Genomic DNA, 25,171 nt, shown 5'->3' on the forward strand with positions numbered 1-25,171 from the left:
GGACTAGGGAGTAGAGGGGGAATGGAAACTTAGCTCGAGAGGAGAGGAGAAAGAATAGGACATAAACATAGAATGGATGGAGGCAAGATACACAAACGAGTTATATTAAGAAACACCAAACACTTTACAACCATGACCGCATAGGCCGAACGAAAACACTATATGGAACCCTAACCAGATAAGTAAAGAAGATGAGGAAGAAGAAACCCTAAACCCGAAATGGTATGAAGAAGAAGAAGAATAGTAAAACCCTAGACGAAACCCTAAAACTGAAATAGAAACCCACGACCTAAGTGGTATACCTCTCTCACTCAAAATAGGCAACCCTTCACAAGAGACCTCTCCCTTCCTTTTATAGCTTGAGGGAGGGACATTACAATGTGCGATAAATTCTCCCCCTTATTCTATACACCATTTTCCTACTATACAGGTGCACATGTTGCACATTGCTGACTTGCCCATTCCATCCTGGTTTCACACCAAAGCCGGAAATCTTGACGACACCATGTAGGCCAAATATAAACCCTCTAGATGAAACCCTAACCGGATACGGGAAAAGAAGAAGAAGAAGAAGAAGACAAATGAAACCCCTAAAACAAGATCCTAAAACCCAAAATTCTAAAACCCTAATGGCAACCCAAAGAAACCCAAAAAGTGGAAGCCCTTCAAAAATGCCCCCTCACTCCCTTTTATAGTAGTAAGGGGTGACGTAAATTACATAAAGAAGAGGTCAACCCCCCCTTCTTTCGATGGGGGGAATATTTGGCCTTTATCTTAGGAGGAGAGATTGATGGAGCCTTAACTCCCTCTCCTCACACACACATTATGCCCATTACTCACTACACCCGTACTTCATTTACTCTCCCTTTAGTCTACATGTGCATGTGCACATAAGTGCACATCACATTTACACTTTATGAATTTTCGTAGTGCACTTTTAACACCTTACATTTACCCTTCCTTTTTTACATTTGTTTCTTTTACAAATCTTCCAAGTGCATGTGCAATGTTGCACATCCCCATTTTATCCATCCCACTTGGTTTTCTCACCATGGCTGAAAATCCTCAAGACACCGTGAACCACCTATTTGAGTAAGGAGCATTCGACGGTTCCAGAATTCCCATCTCGACCTTCTCTTTCAAGAGCTTGATTAATTTTGGAATGTGCACACTTGGGACTAGTATCAGTTTCAGGTTCCACGACACATGTGGTATTGTGAATATTACCATCAGTTCTATTATCCTTGGATCTGCGCATTCGATTTCATTCAGATAGAATGCAAATGATTTCCCATGTCTTTCGAGCATTTCCCAAAATGCGCCTTGCTCTTCTGGCAAGAGAAATTCATCTTTCCCAACATGAAGCTTTTCTGTTGTCTCTTTAGTGAAGGCATGTCTGATTCCTCTCGGATCCCGTAGTCTTGGATCCTATGCAACTTTCTTCATTTTTTGCCAGCTATCCTCTAGTAGCAGAATAGCAATAGGCTTTACTTTCTTGTCCACCATTTTGTATTTCGTATTAACGTCAACTATCTTGGCCATGATACTTCGATTATACTCGTCGATGGCAACGTACATTTCGATGGAGTTTATTTGAATTGCTTGCTGGCTACGAGGGCCCAAGTCCATGACATTCTCCATTTCTCCAATGGTGTCGTTAAACGAGGTTTCCTCCATAACCCATTCGATGCTTTCATCGTTTTCCATTATTTGTTCTTCTCTTAAAGCTTTCTCGAAGCTTTGCATCCGATACTTCTCTTCTTTGTCAAACGTGTTGATTTTGCACACTCCATTAGGGGCTACGTATAACCCTCCTTTCACAAATTCGTGAACCTTTCTTCCTTCTTGGGGCGTACACTTATTTGTACTATTCACACCCCACTCACAAATAACCCGGCCTAAAAATCCGACACATCATCTCTGAGACTATCCCAATTCCTTTCATGGTTGGCATGTATAATCAAGAATTGTACAATCTTCTTCCCGTCAAGACTCCTTACTCGAGCAAATACCACACCATTGTCAAACACTTTGGTTTCCATCCGGGATGATGTTATGTATGTTTGTCCTAGAATGATACGATGTGATGCCGAGTCTTGAACAAAAAAGTGTTTATCTATTTCGACATCGCCAATCATGATGGGGATATTAGGACATGCATCATACATGTCTTCAGTAGCTTTCTTTGCTACACCATGATTTGTATTTATGGGCCATCTTCCCTTTTTGTAAACCTTAGTCGACATAAGGTTGATCTCGAACCCATGGTCTAACCATCTGGTTATACTTTGCACACGTGTGTTACCCGGCCGACAAAGGAGTTCAAGACCAGAATGTGAAAGGGATTGTTATTCAGAATCTATTTTAATTAAGTAGAATAGATTATAATTAAGTAGTGAACGGACAGACCGGAATCGGTATGCCGATCTGGATCCGGACCAGTTCCGAACAGGTGCCGGTTGGCACCGTTTTGTACGCAGCACCGGTGACCTATATAAAGGCCCGGTTACAATGTAAAACTTTAACGGAGAATTAATATAAGCTTCTTGTTTTATCTTCACGTTGTTGTGAAGAAAACCGTCACTTAGCGCAATCGGTGCATAGCGCGCGCGAACCGACTCTTCACGCGTACGTGCCCTTTAATGTATATAATAGAGGATTAGGTACAAAGGTATATCCTAGGTAGTTAGATTCGGTAGGTAGGAAGTTAATGAGGGAAACGACTCCCTTCTTGAAGCTATAAAGGAGAGGGAGACGCAGGGAGAAGGGGGCCGCGCATTGAGGAGGACGAAGTGCTGTCGGACCGTAACCGAACGCTTCTCCTCTATTTGTTCTCTATTGCTCTTCTCTGCGGGTTTTCGGGAGGCTCACGCTGCTTCGAGGAACATTGTGTGCTTCCGGCAGCACCTCCATCCTATCCCCTTTTCATGCGCAGACGAACAGGCATCGACATCTGTTCGTCGGCCTGTTCGGTTGTAACCGCTCGCGTGCTCTGTTGTTTATTTGACATTCGTTAATATACAAACATTTGTGTCTCTTTGTCTCTGTGTCCATTCACGTCTTCTGCGTTGACGGGCTGTGCCCCTGTGTTTCTTTGCTCATACGTAACCGGGCGTCTCTCTCTTTCTCTTTCCCCTTCTATCACCTGCTCTACGGTTGAAGACCCCGGTGGTCCCACCTCGTTTCTCCACGCACGCGCGTAGTAACGCGACATATTTGGTGAACCCGACGTGAACAAGGCGGCAAAGGAGCAGAAGATGAGGGGGTCGGATCTTGCAGAGGCCATGGCTTCGGCCGTGGACCGGATAGTGAGCGCGCGCGAGGGCACCGGCGCCCTTGACAGGGCTATTGAGGCGATCGTCGGTACGATCGGCCGGTTCAGTGGAAAGGATGCCATGAGTTATTTGGCGTCCTATCGGGTGGAGATGTTGATGAGGGATATTCCGGAAGAGAGGCGTCTTGCCGGATTCCCTCGAGTGGTGATGCCGGGCATCCATGCGGAGGTGCCCGAGGTCCGGGCGGAGAGCCGGACCTAGGAGGAGTTCGAAGGACGGCTCCTGGAGAAATACGGGCTGGATGACGCACTTTGACTTTCGAAGCGGGGCTTCATGGAGTGGGTGGAGTCCCCCAACAAAGGAAGAAATGCGTCGGTACTCCTCCGAGAGTTTGAGGAACGCTTTGCGCGCCTTTCGGCGCTCGATTGGACCGTTCTGGACACAAGTCGTGTCCTACTATTTGTCAAATCGGTTGATGCACGGGATCGGGAGCAACTGGGCTCCTTACTGGAAACCGAAGACGGGCTGACGGCCGACTGGGCCGCGGTAAAAAGAGTCTGCAGCCATTTTGACAAACGGTGGGAGTGGGCTGATACAGAGACGACCGGGGCGGGTCCCGTCGCAGCAAGGAAGCTCGAACCGATACCGCAGGCGCGAAGGGAAGAGACCCGGGAGTGGCTCGAAACCGGTTCGGCTTCGACCGGCGTGGTCAGAGGCTCGTCTGGGGGAACAACTTTGGAGGAGTTGACACAGGCGGTAAAGGATCTCCAGATCGCCCAGGCTCGGAGGGAAGGTGGCGAACAGGCCCGTGATCGACGGCCTCCGGCAGGAAATAGGTGCATGTGGTGCGACGAGGTCGGCCACATCCGGAAAGACTGCGGGGACTTTGCGGAGGCTTTGAGAAGCCGGGTAGTGTACCTGTGGGAAGGTCGGGTGCACGCCAGCGATACCCGGAGGGCCCTGAACCGAAACGATGGGCGAGGAGGAATGAAAAGGCTGATGGAAGAGGCGGCGGCCCGGCACGCGGAGACCGTCCACTACTCAGCGTCAGCCGGTATTCGGGTCGGAGGCAGCGAGGCCCGGAAGGAGAGCAAAGCCGGGTTCTGACCGACGGTGCTAGAAGGCCTCGTCGGTGCCCGACTAAAGAAAGACGAGGCGGACCGCGCGGAGAAGTGGGTCCAGGAGGTAACCGGGTGGAATGACCCGGTCGAAGAAAAGACGGATTTCGTCGAAGCAGCTTGCCAGAACTACGAGGCTCTGGTTGAAGACAAACGGGTAGGTAAAACCGGAGGGGCTAGACCCTCATAGAGATACGAAACCCGATTCAGGCTGAAACAGAACGAGGCCGGTGAGACCAGTGCCCGGGATAACCACAAGAAGGGCGGATACCGGTTGGGCATGGAGATCGAAAGGACCACGGACCTACGAAAGGTCCTGGAAGAACGAGTCCTCGACAGCAAGGTGGAACTGTCGTTGCGGGAGGTGCTCGGAATCACCAAGAAGGAGTTCCACGACTCCATCGTAGACTTGGTGAAGAGGAAGAGGCTGTCGACGGAGACAGAACCGGAAAGGCCGGCGGAGGTGCGGACGATGCACATAGAGGAGATGGCACTGAAAGACAAGAGGGCGGAGAGCCACTACTCGAGGCCACACTAGGCCCGAGCGACCACAGAAACCCCAGTGAAGATCGGAGATGTTCAGGAACCGGTGGTAGCGCTGGTGGACCACGGTTCGGAAATAAACCTGATGTCCATGGACTTCTACAAGAAGGGGAAATGGCCGATCAACACCAAGCACGGGTGGAAGATACGGGCGGCGACGCGCGCCACCGAGGAACTACACGGGGCCTGCCCAAACTTGCGAGTCAAGATCGGCGACGTTGAGATAGATCAGCACTTCTTTGTGCAGGAGACATCCTCGCACCCGGTCATACTGGGAGAATCGTACATTACGACAACGGGTCGGCTTACGCGAGGGTCAAGAGTCAGGACGAGCGTCATTCGGTCCAGTTCTTGACGGTGCGACCGAACCACGAGCGAAACCGCGAGTCCCTCAGTGGCGAGAACCGAGAGGATTTTTAGAGAGGGCTGTCAAGGCGTGGGGCCGCGACAGTCCAGACACTCCGGGAAAACCCCACAAATGTACGATAGAGGCGAAACCGAAGAAACCTTGTACCATAAGTAGGAAGTTTTGTTTCTCCGACAACGGAGGGTGTACGATATTCGACGTCGTTAGCCGAGAAAAGACAAGGGCAGAAGAGCGACTTCGGGCGTGCGGAGTTCTCGGGCCTAGCGAGGAAATCAACGGAGCCGTGGAGGTGGTCTCCTTCGACGATACCTTGGGAATATTGCGAGAGGTGGTCAGAGAGGGCCTTAAAGAGGACCAGACGATACCGGTTTGTTCAGAGGAGATGTACGAAGTCATCGCGGATCGAGTCGGATCGGACGGCCCGGGTTAACACGAAGTACAAGACTGTGGACCGGAAGGTAAGGCCAGTCGCGACACCCTTACTGGAGGGCAGCGAGTTGCAAATCAAGGGGGTCGCGTCGGACCCCAGTTTACGAGATCCGGCCTGCATAGGACATGCCTTCACCGACAGAACGCTACGGGAGCTCAAAATCGGTTGGGGCGGGTTCCTACTGCCGACGGAACAAGACCGGTTTCGGAGAATGCTCGGAATGCACGGGAAAGCCTTTGCATTCTCACCGGGAGAGATCGGGTGCGTAGACCCGACAGTCATGAAGCCGATGGTGATATTCACGGTACCGCATGTGCCGTGGAATCTCAAACCAATTCCAGTACCGAGAGCTCACATCCCGGAGCTGATGGAGCTGTTGAGGCAGAAAATTGATATGGGCATCCTCGAACCGTCGAGTGCCCCGTACTTGAACCGGTGGTTTACCGTACCGAAGAAGAACGGGACATTGCTCTTCATTCAAGACCTACAACCGGTCAACAGAGTGACCATTCGGAACGCAAGAATCGGACCAACGATAGACGAGTTCGCGGAGGCCTTCGCCGGAAGGTCGATCTACTCGGTCGGTGATCTGTACTCGGGGTACGATCAGTTCCAACTAGCCGTAGAGAGCAGAGACATTACAACGATGCGGACTCCTCTCGGCCTAGTGCGGATGTGTACCCTGCCACAAGGAGGGACGAACTCGGTGGCCCACATGGTGAATGCAATGAACAACGTGCTGAGGGATTGTATCCCGGACATCACCATGCCATTCTTGGACGACATCCCGATCAAGGGATGTCCGGTGGAGGAAAAGGACGAAACGATCGGACCGGACGGATGCCGGAGATTTGTGGCGACACACATTGACGACTGCGAGAGGGTGCTGCAGAGGCTAGAGGACGCGAGGCTCACCTTCTCCGGGGAGAAATCGGCCTTCGGGCAATCAGAGATCATGGTCTTCGGACATCTATGCGGACTGTATGGCCGGAAACCGTCTCCGGCTAAGGTGGAAGCCATCTCCGCAATGAAGCCCGACTGTAACTCGGTCACGGAGGTACGGAGGTTCTTGGGAGCATGCGCGTTCTACCACATATGGATCCTGCATTACGCCCACATTGCCGAGCCGCTATACGGGTTGCTAAAAAAGGGGCAAAAATATTCGAGTGGCGAGACGAGCATGCGGAGTCGGTCCGAAAGATGAAGGAGGCTCTTGCTGCAGCTCCGGCACTCCGGAAGACTGTCTACGAGAAAGGCACTCCCATCTACATAACGGTAGATACGAGTTTGACCGGGATCGGATGGGTCGTCAACCAAGAAGATGGGGACGGCATTCGGTTCCCGATCCGGTTCGGCGCGAAGGTCCTCATCGAGCGACAACGAGGATACGCCCAGGTTAAACGCGAACTCTGGGGTATCGTTTCGGCGGTGAAGGCCGATAAAGACTATCTGATCGGGACAGAGGTGATTATCGAGACGGACTGCCTGCCGATTCTCGGCATGGTTTCCGGATGCGCAACCCCGGACCTGGCAATGCTCAGGTGGATAGCGTACATCAAGTCCCTGGATGCGGAAATACGACACATTTCCGGGAAAGACAATGCCATGGCTGACATGCTTTCGAGGGCGCGATTCGACGACGAGGGCGGCATGGTTTTGGAAGACGAGGAAGTCGGCGTAGACTTCTTCGAGGCGGCCTACGTGACAACCGAGGGAGGGAGCACTCCGGCGCTTAACGATTTTAACGAGAGCAAGTACGACGGGGAGTGGCTGCAGATTTGGGGATTCTTAAGGACGATGACGCCGGACGTGTCATGGACAAAGAACGAGGCCAACCGGATCCGGAAGAAAGCATACCGATTCTTTCTCCGGGACGGATACTTGTGGAAACACCCGAAGAAGAGAAACGACATCCCGCTCCGAGTAGTGGCGATGGAGGAGGAATAGGAGGAGTTGCTGAAGGCCCCTGGGCTGGACACCGTGGGATGTGGGCCACGTTCGAGAAACTAAAGGGGAAGTACTCGTGGCCGGGACTGTACCGGGACGTGCATCGGTTCGTGACAACTTGTGAGAGCTGTCAGATACACTCCATAGTCCGACATCGGGACGAGCTTCACCCTACATACCCTCTGGCCATCCACTTGAAATGGATGGTAGATTTGTTGACGATGCCGATGGGCGTAGGGCAGATGCGATATCTGGTGCTGGCCCGGGAGGACCTGACGAACCAGGTGGAAGGCCGAGCCCTGTAGAACAAAACAACCGCGGCCGTGTGTCGATTCCTGCTCGAGGACGTGATATGCCGGTACGGGTGCGTCGGGAAGATTGTGGCTGACCGCGGGGAGTTGGACGCCGAAGAGGCCGAGGAGCTGTTCGACCGGTTAGGGGTCAAGCTCTCGCTCACCACAGCGTACAATCCGGAGGCGAACGGGAAGGTGGAGCGCGGACACGGACCGATCGTCGAAGTGCTAGTCCGGGCATGCGGAGGCCAAGTCGGGAACTGGCCACGAATGTTACCTTATGCCTTGTGGGCGGACCGGACAACGCACAGTTCGGTAACCGGGTTCATGCCGTCAGAGCTCATGTTCGGACATAAGCCGATCATGCCGATGGAACGGACGATCTCCTCTTGGGCGATAGTGGACTGGAGAGACGAGATGAGCTGGGAAGAACTGCTAGCGGCGCGTATACAGCAGCTCGAGCGGAGGCCAGGGGACGTGGAACAAGCGGCGGAGAGACTTCAGACGGCGAGGATGAGGAACAAAGCCCGGTTCGACCGAACGCACCGGCTCCGACCAAAGAAAATCGAGGAAGGCGACTGGGTGCTAGTCTACGACATCAGCCTCGACAACGAGCACCGGGCAACACGGAAGTTTGCAAAGCGGTGGTTCGGGCCTTACGTGGTAACGAGCGCCAACGGCAACGGGACGTATCACCTAGCAGAACTCGACGGTACGAGGATGGCGATACCGGTAGTAGGGAAGCGGATCAAGGCGTTCAAGAAGCGCCACGACGGCAAACCGGATGTAAGAGGCTTGGACAGCGACGACGAACAGTCCGAAACGGAGGATGAACCGATGGACGAGGAACCAGAACCCGGACCGGTTTTCTCCAACCCGAACCCAATTTTGGCGCATACCGGTGGATGCGCGGTTAGGTGGGGGCGGATGTCGTGAAGAAAACCGTCCCTTAGCGCAATCGGTGCATAGCGCGCACGAACCGGCTCTTCACGCGTGCGCGCCCTTTAATGTATATAATAGAGGATTAGGTACAAAGGTATATCCTAGGTAATTAGATTTGGTAGGTAGGAAGTTAATGAGGGAAACGGCTCCCTTCTTGAAGCTATAAAGGAGAGGGAGACGCGGGGAGAAGGGGGTCGTGCATTGAGGAGGACGAAGTGTTGCCGGACCGTAACCGAACGCTTCTCCTCTGTTTGTTCTCTATTGCTCTTCTCTGCGGGTTTTCGGGAGGCTCACGCTGCTTTGAGGAACGCCGTGTGCTTCCGGCAGCACCTCCATCCTATCCCCTTTTCGTGCGCAGACGAACAGGCATCAGCATCTGTTCGCCGGCCCGTTCGGTTGTAACCGCTCGCATGCTCTGTTGTTTATTTGTCATTCGTTAATATACAAACATTTGTGTCTCTCTGTCTCTATGTCCATTCGCGTCTTCTGCGTTGACGGGCCGTGCCCCTGTGTTTCTTTGCTCATACGTAACCGAGCGTCTCTCTCTTTCTCTTTCCCCCTCTATCACCTGCTCTTCAGTTCAAGACCCCGGTGGTCCCGCCTCGTTTTTCCATGTACGCGCGTAGTAACGCGACAATGTATTGATTACCGTTCTGTATTAATTATTATATCTTACGCGTGTATTAAGTTAATGCCATATTGCTAAGTAGCCAATTAAGTCTGATTAATTGTTCTGTCTTAAGTTATCTCGCCATAACACCCCTTTGGTGAAGTGTCTTCTGTAGACACCCTGTGTTAGGCCATTGTCAGGCCCTAAGGATTAACACAGTTTTTGGCAACCACGATTCCTACACAATCGCAGCGAACAACGGCGGGAATGGATGACGCGACCAACGAACGACCCGGTTACGGAGCAAGCAAGGAGACTTGCTGAATGGTTGAGGAAGCGAGAAGCTTTCTAGCAAGCGGCAGAAGAAATCAGAGCGGATCGCTCATTTTCCAAAGTGATCCAGAGAGTGGCCAAGGAGTCACTTCGTTTACAACAAAACAACTACCCGAACGAAGGAAGCAACCTAAGCAGCCTCTAGGAAGCGGAATCCCTTCTCAAGGTATTGGTAACGGGCGAAGGCGAATCCGAAGCATTTTCGGCATTTGAATCGGGTTCGGATGGGGAATACATCGCGCAGACGAACTACCGCAGCAGTAACGACACCCCAAACAGACCGAAGGACGAGGAGGCAGATACTTTGTTGACACCGGAACCCGAATTGACAACGCTGGAACCTCCGGCACCAGAAGTCGAGCACACTCCGGAACTAGAACCAGAAGTCGAGGACGAGAGACCTCTGACACCGGAAGTCGTGGAGGAGAGGCCTCCAACACCGACAGAGGAGCGGGACAGACCTCTGACACCGATAGAGGAGGAGGAAAGACCACCGACACCACCAGCCCGTGTACCGACTCCAGACGACGATATGTCGTTCCAATATCCCAGATACCGGGATGATCTGGACGTGGAAGCCCACGTCCATGCGTTTCAACAGACCTGGGAGGCAAACCATGTGTCCCAACGCTTAAATGCAGCCGAAGAGAAACGCTCAGAAAGGGCAGAGTTCAGCATGACCTTGGAGGGACCGGCCGCCAGATGGCACCGAACACAAGATCCCAGCACCATCCCCACGTTTGAAACATTAAAAACAAAATTCTTTCATTTCTCTCACAAGGAGATGGACCAATGGGAAATGGTAGGCTTATTTTATAGTATTCGGCAGGAACCAACGGAGAACATTCAACGGTTTGTCATCCGGTTCCAGCGGATCCATACTGAGCTCAACCGGACACCACCGGAGGAAGAAACAAAGACCATATTCTTAGCAGCACTCCGGGAACCCTTACGAACGGTGTACACTATCATTGATTTTTGCACCAGCAACATAGATCAAGTGATCTATAGAGTTCGGGAAATGGAAAACTCAAGTTCATGGCTAACCATGGGCGCACTTCAACGTGCACTACCGACAGATGAGGACCTCCATTTCCGGCAAGCAGTTCAATGTATGACATGCTTGAATCCCGGACATTCGGTGCTGGAATGCACCATGCGTTCCCAATGCTTGCTCTGCCACTCCAGAAGTCACACAATGGAACAGTGTGAGTATAACTTGTTAAATCGGCAAGCATCACCGGTCTGGCAAATTGAACCACGAAGCAATCGGGAGGAAGAAGAAGAATGTTGGCAGTGAGAGGAGCGCTACCGGCCGACCCGACGTAGCCAGAAACGAAGACAATCGGACAAGGTCGACAACGACAGATATGCGAAGAGACAAAGACCGATGAACAACGACTTGATGGTCAGAAACGGCCGAATGGATGAAGTAAGAATGAACGAAGGACCGAAAAGATATGGTCAGAGACGAACAGCCGAACCGACCGACAGACAACAGCCAAGATTAGCCGGCGGCCGGAGACCGGCCAAAAAGCAGACAGAGACGGCTATAAAAACACAACAGATCGAAAAGACGGTGGTGGCCACATACCAACGACCAAGAAGTGGTTGGAGTGGTCGGACAACATCCAGAACGGTCGGATAGGGGCTGGAGCGATGGTGGTGGCTTGACAACTGACGGCAAGAACAATGATGATGCCGAAAGAAGACCGGAGAGACACTGGCCGAAGATGGAATGGCCAGACAGAGGCCAAATAGTGGAAAGCTTGATAAAAGCAATGGTGATGGAGCGGAAGCCAACCGAAATGGCCAGAGATGGGAGCAGCCGGACAACAGCCGAACCGACTACCGGAAAACCGACCAGAACGGACCGGACGACGACCGGAATGGATCGGACTAAGACAGATCGATGCTGAGAACGGCGACACCGATAGAGACTAACGAGAGGCCGGAAAAGTGCCGGTCGGAGAGCGGTCGGAGACGGCAACGGAGCCGGAGACACAGACGTGGACGAAAACCGACAAAGACGGTGATGGGGTCTGCAATGGAGTGGTGACCGGACAACCACCAAGACATAGACGGAAAAGGCCGGAAAATGACAGCCAAACCGAGGGTAGAATAGCGGAAAAAGACCGATTGGACAGGGCCAAACGAAGAGAGAGATGCCGACATAGATGGAGAGCGAAGCGACGGACGACGACAGATAGAGACGGCACAGACGGCACAGGAGCCAAAGACGAGAGATAGAAGGGCCAGATAGAGATGAGAGGCAATGGTGATGGTTACAACAAACAACAGAGAAAGATGGAAGACGCGACAAAGATAGACAGACAGCCAATGATACCTATAACCAAAATAGAGGAAGAAAGAGAGAAGAAGGGAATATTTGCAGAAGAAATCGAACAAGATGGGATACCCCCTTTGAAGAAGAAGTCCATGACGAATATGTGATGGCGCGAGATGCAAGAAATGGTGAAAATGTGTGAGTAACGACAACGACGTAGATATGAGAGTGCGCTAAATGATGATGTTGTGTGAGTGTGCGGTTAGTGACAAATGACGGTGGGAAAGTGCGAGACGATTCGAAGCATGATATGAAATGACAATGTACGAGAAACCGAATCGACGATGTGCGGCAAATGGTGATCACAATGTGCTAGACAAAGTCGCAGAATGAGACGCAGTGATACGGATGTGCGAGTGTATGAGAACTAACAATGTGCGTGTGTAGGAAACGGACACAGAAAGAGACGGCCATATCAGACGACGAGAGAGATACGGAAATAGGAGGTGCAAACGATGATGGCAATGGAGAAAAAGAAAAGAAAAAAATCGTAACCAGAATCAAGTTAGAGTCCAATGGGGCAACCGGTGTTTGACCACGAGAAAACAATAAGAAAAGAAAAGGAAAAATGTTGTGCTGCTGGCCGGACTAGCCCCAACACAGGTGTCTTTCCGACACTTCTCCAAAGGGTGGTAAGGTTAGGATGTTAGAACACACACGTGAGATAATTATAATTAGCACAGACGGTAAGACAATACAGACACTAAGATAATTACGCAATGGCTAAACTTGTATTACTTCTGTAAACATCATTACAATTCATCGGATCCTTTTATAGGCATCCGACAAGGTTACAAAACGGTGCGCTTAGGCAACCGGCATCCAAATCGGTACAACTGTACCGGATCCGTCCCTCCGAATAATAATCCTACTAATATTTACTTATTATTTCTCTATCCGATTCCGGCTTCCCACTTGTCCTTCCTCTTCTGACGGGCCAACACATGGCACGCCCGTGGGAAAGTGCTTTGCACTTCGAAACCCACACCCGGCCTCAATCTTCTTCCAAAATATCAAGCAAAGTCTGCTCGATGGTGTCAAGTGGTGCCTCTCCTTCGGTTCCCCGTTCCTTGCCTGCCTCTCCTCCGACTTCTGATTGGATTGGTTGCTGCTCCGGCTCTTCTTGGTTCCGTTGGACCGGTGCTTCCTCTCCGCTTCGTTCGGGTTCATCTTGTTCTTCTTTTATTCCGGGCTCCGTTCTATTACCGGTGTCGCTTTCCCTGGTCTCGACTGGCCGGTTCGGTGCTACTTCTTCCTCTGCCCCAGTGTTCCCTTGTTCTTGCGTTCCGGCCTCGGCCTGCAACTGCTCCTCCTGATTTCTTTGGATCGGTAGCTCTTCTTCGGGTCCTTCCTGTCGGGGTTGTTCGGTGTTGGTTGGTTCTGCCACATCCGGTCACTCTTCATCACTTATGGTGATCGGCGTCGTTTTACCCTCGGCTTCCTGTTGTTGACGGTCTTGCTCGTATTTTTCCAATTGTAGCTAAGTTTCGAGCTGCCCGTCATCCAATCTTTCCACCAACCCTCGGATCTCCTTTAGATGTTCTTCTGCCAAAGCGAAGAAATCCTCCGACAATTCCTCCCGAATGGTGACTATGCTGTCTTCATCCATCTTATAAAATTTGTCACCCATCTTCCTCCGGTTCTCAGCATCCGCCTGGAGTGTCTGCAGCTCTACTGCCTGTTGTGACCACTCCTTCCATACCTTCTCAGTACTTTCATTGATGCTTGCCTGTGCCCGGTCACTCCATGCCGACATGATGAGCCAGATCCGGTCCGCCCCTACTTGAGCCCATGCATTTGCTTCTTGCTTTTCCTTCCGCAACCGTGTTATAATCGCAGCAGTTGCCTGGGCGTGGCTTTCGTACTCCTCTGCCTTCCTTTCATAGGTACTCCGAAGTTTGTTGAGCGTGTATGTAGCCCGTTCCTTTTCCTCGTTCTGGTTCTTTGTTATCTCCAACTTCTCCTGCCGCAACGCTTCCAGCTCCTTCCGTTGCTCGGACGCTTGGGTCTTTTCTGCCGACAAGGCCTCTTTTTAGACATCTAATTCCTCCATTGTCTTGGCCAGATCCAGCCGGGTCTACTTCCGCTGCTCTTTAAGCTTTTCTATTTACCGGTCGTACTCTGCTCCCCGTTTTTTGTTGTCCGACTCGGCCTGCTTGTGGTCCCGGTACAGCCTGTCAAAATCCTCCATTTTCCGCTTTAGGCATCGGTTCACCTGAGCCCGTAACCAGTCGTCCCGGTCCTTCTGTTGCCGGAGTTCTTCCTAGAGTCGTTCTATTTCTTGCTCGGCCTGTCAACGCAGTCTGTCCTTCTCCTTTTGTAGCTTGTTCTTTTCCTCCCGCAGTCGGTCGTTATTGGCCTGACCTTTCCGGAGACCCTCTTCCGCCAATTTCCGTTGTTCTCGTTCTTTTTCTCTCAACGCCTCCTGAGCCCTTAATTCCTCTCTCAAGGTTGCTATGACTTTTTCAGACTCAGGGCCGGTTTGCAAGGCCTCTCTTTCCACCTGTTCTGGTTCCGGTTGCTTCCTTGTTGTCCCGACCGACTCGGTGACAACTTGTGCTTGTTGGCTCCTTATGGCTGCTTCCACCACCCTTTCCCTTGCTTGCATCAAGTCCCCTTGCAACTCCTGGATCTGTGTTCAGAGCACGACCAATTCTTGGGTTGTTGTTTGCGTCAGGTGTTCCCTACGCTTTTCCTCTTCGTCCAATTGGTCTGCTACCCCCGACACCTGCTCTGAGAGCCATCTCAGCCATTGTTGCTTGGTACTTCTTTCCAGTCCATCATCCGGGGTGCGTTGCTTGCTTCCGTTCCTTCGTTCGGGCTATTTCTCCTGTCCACTCTCCGGCTGTTCCGATACCCGTTCATTTCCCATATCCGGAATTAACGGTTCTCCGAAATCTAGCAAAACCGGTTCCGGTGCTACCTCCTTTGGTGCGGTCCTGGCTTCTTCCTGTTTCCTTTATGCCCCGGCTACTGGAGTCGGTCCCTTCGCCTGTCGTTGAGAGCCGTCAACTGGTGGAGCTGGTCCTTTCGACCATTTCTCCCGTCCCTGTCTTGGTGGGAGTCTCACCAGTTGCTCGGATGAGTCCTCCGGCTTAGCTTCCTCCTCCGGTGCGGTTCCCAGACAGATCTTTTGTACAAAGTCCTCTGGTTCAGGTTCCGGCCGTCGCACCATTATCTTGATCGGCTTGTGCACCACCGGCTCTTCCTCAGCCGGTTCTTGCGCGCGGGTGGTCTTCTTAGTCGTTTTCTCCTTCCCCTTCCCCACCGGTTTTGCCTGTGCCGCCGGCTGTTCCGGCTGTCATCGGGATGGCCCTTCTTCCGGTTGTTCTTCTTCTTCTTGGGTCCATCCCGGAGTGTGTTTCTCCAAGAGTTGTCGGCGTTTTGCTGTCTTCTTAGGAGTGGTCTCCTGCGGACCTCGCTTCTTTTGCTTGATGGGGAGAACTAGTGGGACTAACACCGTCAGCCACTACGTTATTCCGGCCCATGACTTCTTCCCGTCCACCAGGTTCCCGATGGTGTCCTTTAGTCCTTCGGTTATGAAGTGGAGCCAGTCCACTTGCAGGCCTTCATATGCCGTAATTACGAACCCTGCCCGGTACTTTGGTATGGTCGGGGGATGAGGGTGTACAAACCCGTACTCCATCATGGCCCGGGCCACCTCCCCGAAGAACAGGTTCTGTCCGCCCTGCGTTCGGTACGCCTTGCTGCTTATAGAGTATTCCCCGAAATACTCGAACAGGATCTGATTGGAGGGTTGCTCGATGGATCGGAGTCCTCCGGCTTGTAGACCTGTGAGCGCTTGTACCGCGCCTTCCGTGATCTCCGACAGATCGATCGTTGTTGCCGCCTGCTCCGGTTCCCCGTGTGGTGGAGCGTCGGCGATGCGCAGCAGTCCTTCCAAACCGTTTTCTGTCATCCATTGTCGTGCTTCGTCCGACAGCGCCATGGGTACTGCTTCTTCCTCCGGTTTTTGCTGATCGGTGTGGGAGAGACGTGCTGAGTGTGTGGATGCTCTTCTGTGCTCTTGCGCGTGTGTGACTGCAAACTCATAAAATGTGAATCCCTCACAGGCCTTTGCCTTTTGTAGGTGCATTTCCCTTGAGCCGTCCTTTCTTGATTCCCGCACATGCATAACTCCCGCCATAATTAGCAAGTCCTTTCTTGATTCCCACGCGTGCAAATCTCCTCGTGCTTCAGTGGCTGTGCGTTAATTAGTAAGTACTTGCCCACGTTCTGGGTTTTAAATAGCAAGTACCCCACGTCTCTCCATTTAACAAATGGCGCCTCTTCATTGAGTAATTGGCGACGCTTCCTTCTTTGAATGACTGACGCTCCCACCTTTTCTAGTACCGGGACCTCTTCATGCCGGTTATCCGGAGCAGCTTCTGTCGGTGCCGGTTCCTCCTCATGCCGGTTCTCGGGGTCGTCTGGTTCCGTGTTCCCTAGGAACGGGTTAGCTGGCATATGTCCTTTATAAGGCTTCAGCCGGAAACCATTTGCCCATTTGCCGATGACTTCTCCTGCCAACGTGCCGAGCTGGTACGATCCATTGTACTCCTTGGTTATCCAGAACGGTCCGGTCCACCGAAACCGTAATTTCCCTGGCATGTTCCCCATTCGGGTCTGGAACAGTAGTACCGGTTTCCCGACTTCAAACTCCTTTTCGTTGCCCCGCCGGTGCCGGTCCACGAATGCCTTCCTTCTCCTTTGTTCCAGTTCCAGCTGCAACAAACTGGCTATCCGGTTTTCCTCTAATTCTAATAATGTTGCCAACCGAATTCGTTCGGACTCTTTTTCGCTCAAGCGCTCCTTTACCTGGATCCGTAAACTGGGAATCTGAAATTCAACCGGCATTACCGCTTCTAAGCCGAATGCCGATCGGAACGGGGTTGTCCGGATGCTGGTTTTATATGTTGTCCAGTATGCCCAAAGTGCGTTCTGCAGTTTTGTGTCCCAATTGGTTCGGTTCTCGTTGACAATCTTTCGCAGAATGTTTTGCAGGGTTTTGTTCGTCGACTCCGCTAGTCCGTTGGCTTGCGGGTAGTAAGGAGTGCTCCGTTTGTGTACTACTGCGTAAAATGACGTCAGACTTTCCACTACCTGCCCGAGAAAGTGCCCTCCTTGGTCACTTATTAGCTCGATCGGGCACCCATACCGGCACCATATCCATTCATACAGGAACTTCCCTGTGGAAGCGGCCGTGTTGTCCTGTAGTGCCTTCGTCTCCACCCACTTGGTACAATAGTCGGTCGCCACTATGATATAACGATTTCCAGTTCTCATGGCCGGGGGCTTAAAGGGACCGACAAAGTCTAGTCCCCAGTTTTGAAATGGTTCTAAGGGTAGAACCGGGTGGTGCGGCATCCTGGCCTGCTCCGTCGGTTGGCCCAGTCGCTGGCACAAATCGCATTCCTTGCTATATCTCACGGCATCCTTTAGAGTGGTTGGCCACCACAGTCCTCTCTGCCATATCTTCCGAGCTGTTGCTTCGCCAGCATAATGCCCTCCGGCTATGCCACAATGGGCTTCCCTGAGGATCAAAACCTTCTCGTCACTCCGCACCGTTCCTCTCCAGATGTCGTCTGCCCCCTTGTGGTAAAGGGTGTCTCCGACCAGACAGAAGTGTCTGCTTCGGACCGCCAACCGTTTCCTCTCGTCCCGATTCATGTTTTCCGGGGGTACTCCGGTACTCAGGAACTGGTGCATTTCGGTTAGCCATTTGTCCTCGTTTGCCACCGTTGCATCCGTGGCCGGTTCTGTCATGATCCGGAACAGCTCGGCGTCGGGGAACTCATCTTGTACGCCGTTCCCTTCTTCGCCGGATTCGAGCCTACTTAAGTAATCTGCTACCACATGCTGCACCCCGGGTCGGTGGAAGATGTCAAATTCGAATTCTTGTAGCAGCAATGTGTTGGTAGACAGGTCCCTCCGGATGGGAAGGGAGAAGAACGGTATGGGGAGAACCCGACTTTGGCCAGGATCGTGGTGAAGGGGTTCCAGCAGAAGAAGGGCGTGGACTTCGACGAAATATTCGCCCCGGTAGTAAAGATGACCTCCATCCGGACGGTGCTGAGTATAGCAGCAAGCATGGATCTCGAGGTAGAGCAGCTGGACGTGAAGACGGCATTCCTCCACGGCGACCTCGAAGAGGAAATCTACATGCAGCAACCAGAAGGATTTGTGGAGAAAGGGAAGGAGCACCTGGTATGCCGGTTGAAGAAGAGCCTGTACGGACTGAAGAAAGCTCCCCGGCAATGGTATCGGAAGTTCGACTCCTTCATGACCGATCAAGGGTACCACAAGACGCAGGCCGATCACTGCATGTTTGTGAAGAAGTTCGAAGGAGGGGACTTCCTGATACTCCTCCTGTACGTGGATGACATGTTGATCGTCGGACGAGACCAAGGCAAAATACGGATGCTGAAGAAGGCTCTCAACCGGACCTTCTCAATGAAAGACTTGGGTCCGGCAAGACAAATGTTGGGGATGCACATCATTCGGGACCGGTCAGTGAAGCAACTATGGCTGTCACAGGAGAAGTATGTGACAAAGGTGCTTCACCGGTTCAACATGTTAGATGCAAAACCGGTCTGATCGACACTTCCGGTAAACTGCAGGTTGTCCGGCAAGCAAAGCCCGAAGACAGAAGGAGAGAAGGCAGATATGATGAAGATTCCATATGCCTCTGCCGTCGGGAGCTTGATGTACGCAATGGTTTGTACCCGACCGGATATTGGATACGCAGTCGGAGTGGTGAGCCGGTTTATGAGCAATCCCGGCAAGGAGCATTGGAACGCGGTCAAGTGGATACTCTGGTATTTGAAGGGCACTTCAAATATGTGTCTCCGATTCGGCACCGGAAAACCTCAACTGGACGGTTTCACCGATTCGGACATGTCGGCTGATGTGGATACCAGCCGGTCTACATCCGGGTATGTGATGACATATGCAGGGTGAGCTGTCTCGTGGCAGTCGAGGCTGCAGAAGACGGTTGCATTGTCAACCACAGAGGCGGAGTACATGGCAGCTGTGGAAGCCGGCAAGGAAATATTATGGATGAAGGACTTCATCGGAGAGCTCGGTATCCGGCAAGAGGAATACCGACTCTACTTCGACAGTCAAAGTGCCATCCACCTTGCTAAGAATGCGGCCTACCATTCCCGGACGAAGCATATCCAGCGGAGGTATCACTGGATCCCGGAAAGGGTAGATGACCAGGAGTTCGCACTAACGAAGATCCACACTGCCGAGAACGGGTCCGATATGCTGACCAAAGTGCTGACACCCGACAAGTTGGACGCATGCCGGAAGAGGATCGGGCTGGAAAGACACCCCATGCCGGAGTGAAGGGGGAGTTTGTTGGTAGACAGGTCCCTCCGGATGGGAAGGGAGAAGAACAGTGACGACGAACAGTGAAACGGTATGGGGAGAACCCGACTTTGGAGAGTCGGATGGTGTAGGCCCGGTATGAACCAGATGAGGAGTACCCGACTGCAGAGAGTCGGATGGTGTAGGCCCGGTATGAACCGGATGAGGAGTACCCGACCGCAGAGAGTCGGATGGTGTAGGCCCGGTATGAACCGGATGAGGAGTACCCGACTGCGGAGAACCGGATGAAGCCCATCAAGGCTACATTTGTAAATAGCCGAAAAGTCATATTAGTATAAATATGACTTAGGGCAAACTTTTAGTGATGTTGTTATTATTATTCTTCTTTGTTGGTGCAAGAAGAAATTAGAGCGCATAACTGTACAGAGAGAGAGAGAGAGAGACGAGGTCGTAGCCTCGGTTGTAACTGCCGCCTGTGGCGAAGATCTGAGAGCACGAGGTCGTTGCCTCAGTGATCTCACTGTTGTATATTTCTGCATAGTGACAGTTTGCAGCTTGTGGGCTGCCGTGGTTTTTCCCTTACTTTGGGGTTTTCCACGTATACCTCCTGTGCACCATTTCTCCTCTTTTGTGTCGCGTTTTATTACCTGTTTTTCTGTGTATGAAAAGAAGCTCGGTTGTGGCCGAGCGTCGGACATAAGGAACGTCGAGTTCCCAACAATTGGTATCAGAGTAAAATCGACAGAGAAAATGGACGAATCGTTTGGCGGCATGTTCAAGCTCACCGGCTCCAACTATTCAGTGTGGAAGTCGAAGATGAGGGACATGCTTGTGGTTAAAGACCTCTGGCTGCCGGTTCAGTTCGGGGACAAGAGACCGGACAAAATCGACGCCGCGATATGGGAGGTGATGCACATGAAGACAACGGCGTACATACGGTGCTTCATCGACATGAGCCTGTACAACAACTTCAATGAAGAGAGTAAGGCTCATGAGCTCTGGGAGAAGATCGGCACAATGTTCCCGAACAAAAATGCTGTCAATCAGGCGTCGGTATTCCGGAAGCTTGTAAGACTCCGGTACCAAGATGGCTCCAGCATGGCGGAGCATATGAATGCCTTCCAGGGGCTGATTCACTAGGCAACGTCATTGGAAGTACCTCTTGCCGATGAGGTCCTAGCGCTACTCCTGCTCGGTTCCCTCCCGGATAGCTGGGAGACGTTAGTTGTTACTTTGGGCAACGCCGGGCCGGAAGGAAAACGGCTATCCCTAGCAAGAGTAAAATTGAGCTTGCTAGATGAGGAGGCTCGTCGGAAAGACAAAGATACGAGCTCCGACTCCAAAGCGCTCCTTACCGAATCGGAACGCGGAAGATAGAGAAACCGTAGTCCCCAGAACCGGGAGAAGTCGGGGACACGATCAAAGTCAAGGGGGAGGCCGACTTGCTTCTATTGCGGCAAGCCGGGACACTTCCAAAAGAACTGTCGGCATTTCCGTAAAGACAAGGAAACCGACGGTACCGATTCGAAGCAAACCCCGAACCGGAACGGTACAGACCGGAACGGTAAAGACCGGAGGGGTCCGGACCGAAAGGGAACGACGGCAATTGCGGCAAGTGAAGAGGAGTTGATGCTCATCACCGAGGAGAGTGAGATAAACAATGCCGGCGATGAGATGACCTGGGTGGTAGACTCCGGAGCGTCGTTCCACCTTACCCCGGACCGGAAATGCTTTTCATCCTACTCAGCCGGTGATCACGGCTGTGTCCGGATGCGGAATGAAGGAACATGCCGAATTGTCGGCATAGGAGACGTGTGTCTGACAACACCAACCGGATGCAAGTTGCTGTTGAAAGATGTCCGACACGTTCCGGAAGTTCGTCTGAATCTGATATCAGCCGGTCAGCTAGATGATGAAGGCTACACGGGTAGCATCCGGAACGGTGTCATGAAGTTTAGCAAAGGGAGCCTGATTGTGGCTCGGGCCCGGAAGGTAAGCACACTGTACCTGATGAATGCCCGGTTATGTCCGGAAGAAGTGAACGTGGTTTCCGACACTGCCGGTGAGCTGTGGCACAAGAGGCTATGCCACATGAGTGAGAAGGGGATGAAGAGGCTTGGAGACGACAACCTCATTCCAGTGAAGAACATGCACTTAGAGAAGTGCACTGATTGTCTGGCCGGTAAGTAGAACCGGACCTCCTTCCGACCAAGGCCACCGATGAGACGTAATGCACCACTGGAGTTGGTGCATACGGATGTCTGTCAAGTAGACACGAAGTCACCTGCCGGAGCGCAGTACTTCGTGACGTTCATAGATGACCACAGCCGGAAGCTGTGGGCCACACCGCTGAAGACGAAGGATCTGGTGTTATCCGTCTTCAAATAGCTCCACGCGAGAGTGGAAAGAGAAACCGGCAGGAAGCTGAAGGCGGTTCGAGCAGATAACGGAGGTGAGTACCGGGGGCAGTTCGAGGAGTACTGCCGCTCGAAGGGAATCCGGCTCGAATTTACCGTGCCGAAGACGCCGGAACTAAACGGACTGGCCGAGAGGATGAACCGGACCATAATGGAGAGGGTCCGGAGTATGCTAGCGCATGCAAAACTACCCAAGAAGTTTTGGGCTGAGGCACTATCGACGGCGACATATGTGATAAACAGATCACCCTCAGTACCCTTGGACGGAGACACGCCACAGAGAGTATGGACCGGTAAGGAAGTGTCCTACCGGCATCTGAGGGTGTTCGGGTGTCTCGCGTACGTGCATGTAGCAAAGGACCGGAGAGGAAAGCTAGATCCAAAGACCCGGCCATGCATATTCCTCGGTTACGGTGACGATGAGTTCGGCTACCGAGTGTGGGACCCGGTCGACAAGAAGGTATTCCGGAGTCGAGATATTATCTTCATGGAGGACAAGACGCTCGCCGACTGGGAGTCGGAGAAGAAGATAATGAACCCCGAGTCGACCGGTAAGGATAGACTCTACAATGAGCAGACCCAACCGGCAAGAGACCGGTTAGCACTCGAGGAACCAGCCAGTTACGGTGAGGATACCGAACCGGCAGAAGAAGAAGTAGAGGAAGCTGAGACCGGAACCGGTCAAGACCCCGAATCGGATTCGGATGAAGAGCAAATGGAGGAACCGATTACCGAAGCCCGAAGTCGTAGATATCCTCTCAGAGAGAGAAGGGCGCCCCGGAGATTTCCGGATGCAGAGCATGTCCTGCTAACCGATGAGGGGGAGCCGGAAAGCTTCGAAGAAGCGAAGGTTGACGCCCATAGCCGAAAATGGTTAAGTGCCATGCAGGATGAGATGGATTCCCTGCATGAGAACCATACGTACGAATTGGTGGAGCTGCCGAAAGGAAAGCGGGCACTCCGAAACAAGTGGGTGTTCAAGTTGAAACCGGGAGATGCCGGCAACCCCCCGAGATACAAAGCCAGGATCGTGGTGAAGGGGTTCCAGCAGAAGAAGGGCATGGACTTCGACGAAATATTCGCCCCGGTAGTAAAGATGACCTCCATCCGGACGGTGCTGAGTATAGCAGCAAGCATGGATCTCGAGGTAGAGCAGCTGGACGTGAACACGACATTCCTCCACGGCGACCTCGAAGAGGAAATCTACATGCAGCAACCAGAAGGATTTGTGGAGAAAGGGAAGGAGCACCTGGTATGCCGGTTGAAGAAGAGCCTGTACGGACTGAAGCAAGCTCCCCGGCAATGGTATCGGAAGTTCGACTCCTTCATGACCGATCAAGGGTCCCACAAGACGCAAGCCGATCACTACATGTTTGTGAAGAAGTTCGAAGGAGGGGACTTCCTGATACTCCTCCTGTACGTGGATGACATGTTGATCGTCGGACGAGACCAAGGCAAAATACGGATGCTGAAGAAGGCTCTCAACCGGACCTTCTCAATGAAAGACCTGGGTCCGGCAAGACAGATGTTGGGGATGCACATCATTCGGGACCAGTCAGTGAAGCAACTATGGCTGTCACAGGAGAAGTATGTGACAAAGGTGCTTCACCGGTTCAACATGTTAGATGCAAAACCGGTCTGATCGACACTTCCGGTAAACTGCAGGTTGTCCGGCAAGCAAAGCCCGAAGACAGAAGGAGAGAAGGCAGATATGATGAAGATTCCATATGCCTCTGCCGTCGGGAGCTTGATGTACGCAATGGTTTGTACCCGACCGGATATTGGATACGCAGTCGGAGTGGTGAGCCGGTTTATGAGCAATCCCGGCAAGGAGCATTGGAACGCGGTCAAGTGGATACTCTGGTATTTGAAGGGCACTTCAAATATGTGTCTCCGATTCGGCACCGGAAAACCTCAACTGGACGGTTTCACCGATTCGGACATGTCGGCTGATGTGGATACCAGCCGGTCTACATCCGGGTATGTGATGACATATGCAGGGTGAGCTGTCTCGTGGCAGTCGAGGCTGCAGAAGACGGTTGCATTGTCAACCACAGAGGCGGAGTACATGGCAGCTGTGGAAGCCGGCAAGGAAATATTATGGATGAAGGACTTCATCGGAGAGCTCGGTATCCGGCAAGAGGAATACCGACTCTACTGCGACAGTCAAAGTGCCATCCACCTTGCTAAGAATGCGGCCTACCATTCCCGGACAAAGCATATCCAGCGGAGGTATCACTGGATCCGGGAAATGGTAGATGACCAGGAGTTCGCACTAACGAAGATCCACAATGCCGAGAACGGGTCCGATATGCTGACCAAAGTGCTGACACCCGACAAGTTGGACGCATGCCGGAAGAGGATCGGGCTGGAAAGACACCCCATGCCGGAGTGAAGGGGGAGTTTGTTGGTAGACAGGTCCCTCCGGATGGGAAGGGAGAAGAACAGTGCCGACGAACAATGAAACGGTATGGGGAGAACCCGACTTTGGAGAGTCGGATGGTGTAGGCCCGGTATGAACCAGATGAGGAGTACCCGACTGCAGAGAGCCGGATGGTGTAGGCCCGGTATGAACCGGATGAGGAGTACCCGACTGCGGAGAACCGGATGAAGCCCATCAAGGCTACATTTGTAAATAGCCGAAAAGTCATATTAGTATAAATATGACTTAGGGCAAACTTTTAGTGATGTTGTTATTATTAAATTCTTCTTTGTTGGTGCAAGAAGAAATTAGAGCGCATAACTGTACAGAGAGAGAGAGAGAGAGACGAGGTCGTAGCCTCTGTTGTAACCGCCGCCTGTGGCGAAGATCTGAGAGCACGAGGTCGTTGCCTCAGTGATCTCACTGTTGTATATTTCTGCATAGTGACAGTTTGCAGCTTGTGGGCTGCCGTGGTTTTTCCCCTACTTTGGGGTTTTCCACGTATACCTCCTGTGCACCATTTCTCCTCTTTTGTGTCGCGTTTTATTACCTGTTTTTCTGTGTATGAAAAGAAGCTCGGTTGTGGCCGAGCGTCGGACATAAGGAACGTCGAGTTCCCAACACAATGTCCACCGTGCGATTTTCCTGGTCAATGATGCCTTTGATACCAGGTAGAGTAGTGCTGAATGATCCACATGGAAGGAGAATTTCCTTCCGAGTAAGTAGTGTCTGTACTTTGTGACACTATATACCATCCCCAAGGCCTCTCGTTCCGTAGTGGAGTAGTTCCGTTTT

The sequence above is a fragment of the Azolla caroliniana genome, unplaced genomic scaffold, assembly GCF_043228905.1.
Source record: "Azolla caroliniana isolate FFs.n. ecotype wild unplaced genomic scaffold, voAzoCaro1.0.p SCAF_9, whole genome shotgun sequence".
NCBI classification, from domain to species: Eukaryota; Viridiplantae; Streptophyta; class Polypodiopsida; order Salviniales; family Salviniaceae; genus Azolla; species Azolla caroliniana.